The 4,433-nt window shown below is 37.4% G+C and overlaps 1 long non-coding RNA gene across 1 annotated transcript; it reads left to right on the forward strand.

Moving 5' to 3' along the window:
- Positions 1 to 1,489: 1,489 nt before the first annotated feature.
- On the forward strand, positions 1,490 to 3,506 carry LOC141900560 (uncharacterized). Its single transcript, XR_012618722.1, has 3 exons — positions 1,490 to 1,573; positions 3,118 to 3,302; positions 3,413 to 3,506. It is a non-coding gene; the product is annotated as an uncharacterized LOC141900560 (long non-coding RNA).
- Positions 3,507 to 4,433: the final 927 nt, after the last annotated feature.

A 4,433-nucleotide genomic window follows, 5' to 3' on the forward strand; every position in this document is an offset into this window, starting at 1 on the left:
ATCTTTCCAAGAATAGAATTTCAGCGCGGTCTTCACATGAAGCCTCATAATCGTCTTTTGTCTTGGTTTGTTTAGGGATTTCTGAACATTCGGAAGACCATTTTGTCATCTCTTGATTATTATTAGGGTTTTCTGATCATTCGCCAACGTTATTGCTATTCCATGAATTGATGTCAATCTGCTTTTTCCTGGACACCTCTTACAAAACATGTATTACTTACCGCCCATTATTAATATCATCGTTTACACATCGTAGATCTTACCCCGCTGAATGAAACAAGTCAAGTGTAAATTCAATTTGTGTCGCAAATTTTACACATTTGGCCGAGCGATTAAAACGATGATTAAGTGGCAGCTATAATAGATCCCTACGGGACTGTCCTAAAAACATTTCAGTGTTAAGGCGGGCGTAGGTCGGCCTTGCGACGCGATGCGACGATCGCGTCGAGTCGCAAGGCCGACCTACGCCCGGCTTTAGAAAATATAACAACAATCATTGTAGTAATAGATTATGCGAGGAATTAGGTAAAGCCAAACATGGCTTAACCTAGTCCTAATCCTTCGACCACTCATATGCACTCGTTACCAGAAAGTTAGGATTCATACATACAAATGGAAAAGCATGCAATGGGTTTCAATCAATAGTTTCAACTAAGAAATTTATAGAGAGTATTTTTAAAAGCTTGTGGCGATTGTGGGCATTTGATGCTTGTAGTCAGCTCGTCCGGCGTCCGTCTTAACTATTAGCTCCCTCTTCTTTTAACTTGACATAATGTTTGTTTCGATTAGTTATGCACCTGCGTTTTATTTTGTGGTATGGGATCCAAGATGGCTGACTGGCGGCCTGGATGCTCATTGCATAAAAAAGAAGCTGTCACATGAATCAAAATGATTCATATTTAACGAAGGTATCGTGCAGATATTTAGATGTTGGAATGATAAGCCCCTGCGCAAAGTTTCAAGGTCACGTCATATTCCATGTATCCACCAGGGTAGTGCCAAATACTTGAAAATGCGAGAAATTTCAGATCACCTTGCAAACGTAATTCATTTCAAAACAAAGATATGTTGAAGATATGTAGCCCATGGAATGATACGCCCCTGTGAAAATTTTCAAGGTCACGTGATTTTCACTTTGGCCACCAGGGGTTGCTGCATACATGAAAAAGAGGCGATTCCGGATTAACTTCTAAACGAAGCAGAATTTCATAATGATGTGTTGCCGATATTTGGTCTATGGCCTCGAGGGGTAGAGAATATCGCACGGCTTCCAGGGGTAAGAGTGTATTGCCTTTTAGGAACATTTTCAAAATTTAAGTGTGGACGGAATGCGCCGAATGGTGGTTCTTGTTTTTACATTCGAATCAATCGAGATCGAGGTTAAATTTTATTTCATAATATTTCAGGCGCAATGTTGACATTTTGTTTCAACAGATCGATAGTTTCGAGTTTCTTTGATTACATTTGTGAATGACCCCGATCCGTCTCCGTACACACTAGAGACATCGCGCACTACCGCGCATTTCCTGGTTTGTTTACGGGTGTATATACACGGTATTTCTGCTCATTGAAGGTAAGATATTCTATGAGTTATGATTGTCATTGGTCCTAAATGCCCCGAAAATGTCTACTACAGCAGGATGTTAGCACGGGACGGAGAGAATATCAAAACCTCTATCTACTACGATGTGATTACAATTCAATTCAATGCAATTTAATTGATCTTAAACATTGAGAGCGAATCACCACATCGACTCATCGAAGCCGGAAATAATCAATTTTTTCGTAAAACACATTTCAACTAATATTGTAAGACACAACTTCTGATATAATTAGGCCTAGCTCATATACCATCGTTACGATAAGATACGGTATCTTTTGATATGAATATTATTATCGAAAAATGAATATGATTATTGGAATTGGGTAATTTGCCGTTAGATTTTGATCGCTCCTTTAAAGGTTTGAAAGGTGATGTGTATGTCGATTTTCCTCTTCCCCTCTTGCCACCGGCCCTTGCAATAAGACAAGCATCTAATCCAAAACATTTTTAGACCTAACAAGTTTAAACAACCTATTAGTTAATGGTCAGGTGAGCTACAAGACCACTGGTCTTTTATTATCTTTTATAAAATTCTTTATAATGCCTATAGTATATATTGTGTCGCCCTCGTCAGAATTTCAAGGTCTTGTTTAGCATTTTCATTTGAACTTCTTTGAAGAAAATAAATATGACCATCACGCTCCCTCGTGAACTTTTTCTGAATACTGACGAGAACCCAATTTTGTGCGGCCTTATTTTGTCGTCAAGGCAACGGTGTAGTATCTATTCATAAGTTTTGATCTTTTGTCCAAAAAACAGACGTCTACTTTTACTAAGAGGCTACTTGGAGCACTAACTAAATGTCAACACATGTACTTGATTTGAGGATCACTATAGGCTTCTAAGTACAAAGTCCTGATGTACCACGTTTAGTCAAAATGTTTTAGGATTGCGAAGATATGGTCTTTTCGCTATATTGTCCCCCTGGCGGTAATTGTATAATAAACCATTTTACAGTTGCTAGCCGCCATTTTGTTAGGGTACTTTTTTCCCGTATTGTTGGGTCATTTTTTTCCCTTTTTTAAAAACTATCTGTGATGCGTGTTGTATCATATTTCATCTGTCCATGGATGGATTTTGACAGTTTCAGCAACAATCAAACCGCGTGAATCTCTTGTTTTCAGTTATGTAAAAATCATTTTTTAAATTTGCAACAATGCGACATGAGAGCGATATAAAAATTGGCGGTCAGTTTTTGCCGTGCGCATAGAAATCAAGGTTACTGAACTTTGAAGTTCGTTATTTTCAGAAATAATTTTCTAAAAAATCTAAACATTTCAAGAACTGTGCGCATAAATGCCCCCTTTCAGGTGAACTTTGAAATTTTAAGATATCTTGCCTAGTTTTTTTTCTATGGCTCTTTAACTGCAGCGCGTGTATTGTCATTCCGAGATTCGGCGCTGTTTTCTTTGCGTGTATTTCAGTATATGGGTGTTATTTTTTCATTTTTACTACACTTGTCTCTACGAAAAATGGTTTTAATATGAGTTATGTTCAAATCCCATTATTTGCAGGCTATTTCATCGGAAAATAGTTAACGATTCCGTTGACTGGCTGCCAGCTACAACCTGCAGCAGCAATCAGAATCAAGTAGGAAAAAGAGACCACCTAGGCGAACTTCGGTTATCGAAGTTAGTCGACTTTTTTTGCGAACCTTTTTCAGAACGAATACTATCAGTTGAATTTGAGCACATTCGCGGTAGGTCGAACCGTATCATCGATTAAGACATAATGCATGTTAATCAACATTTGGATTAAGATTAATGTGAGTAAATTTCGTGTCATGATTTTAGTATATATTTTTTTCAGATAGATGTAGTCCCCTAGGTTCACATGAACATTTGAAAGAAGGATTGAACATTTAAAAGAATTATATTAATCAAAATAAAAGCTCTAAAATGTGAGACTGAAAAGATGGCTTATTTCTCACTTTTGCCAGTCACCAGAATCTTTTGTTATTACCTTTTGAAGAAAAATCATACGTTCAAAATCATAATTCTTTTTAATTCGTCGAAAAAAAAATTGCCTATACAATGCAATTTTTATTATAATGACCACCCAAACACTAAAGCTGCTTTTTGTTGTTCAACATCAAGTTATACCACTGATGCGAACTACAATGCACAATGGGATACATCGTTGGCTCTAAGCATTGTTTATCGTCGAGAGAGTAGCACTACCTAATAAAAGTGGATTCAGTGATGCTAAAACCGATCAAATGCATGACTTGAAGCCTGTAAGTCTGAAAACGATTGTCATCAACGATAGATAGAACTCTGTTGAGGTTTTGAAATGCCATCATACCCCTGCGTCTTGACTTAATTCATTTCTTTCGAATGATTGACCTTGATAATAACTAAGACAACGATTAGCATATCGGATGGCAAACAATCTTGCGGTAATTTCGAGTCATTTACTTCCATCAATCTTTAAAGATAACGTAATCTTAACTATGGCCGTATCTCTTGACCGCATCTTGTAAACAGATATGACAACTCTTTCTGTAGGTAGACCGTATAGGAATGATAAATGATGACTGTTAGAGTTGGTTGGATCATCGTGAAAATAACGACGCTATTAAATAATGAAAGTTAGCATCGTTTAGTATTGTTATGGTAGTTATATAGTGACTATGCCGCAATTGACTCTCGGCCATAGATCATTCTAATGGTGTATACTTGTCATTCGACGCAAAAGCGCAAAAGTAATTTACGTTTGTCGTAATTTGTCGGAACATAGTCGCCCTTTAGTATTCATAAAGACAGCTATTACTGGCCTTCGAATGGCTGCATGCATTGATCGCAAGCTTCCGCAGGATGCCGAAGATGGA

The sequence above is a fragment of the Tubulanus polymorphus genome, chromosome 2 (genome assembly GCF_964204645.1).
Source record: "Tubulanus polymorphus chromosome 2, tnTubPoly1.2, whole genome shotgun sequence".
Taxonomy (NCBI): Eukaryota; Metazoa; Nemertea; class Palaeonemertea; order Tubulaniformes; family Tubulanidae; genus Tubulanus; species Tubulanus polymorphus.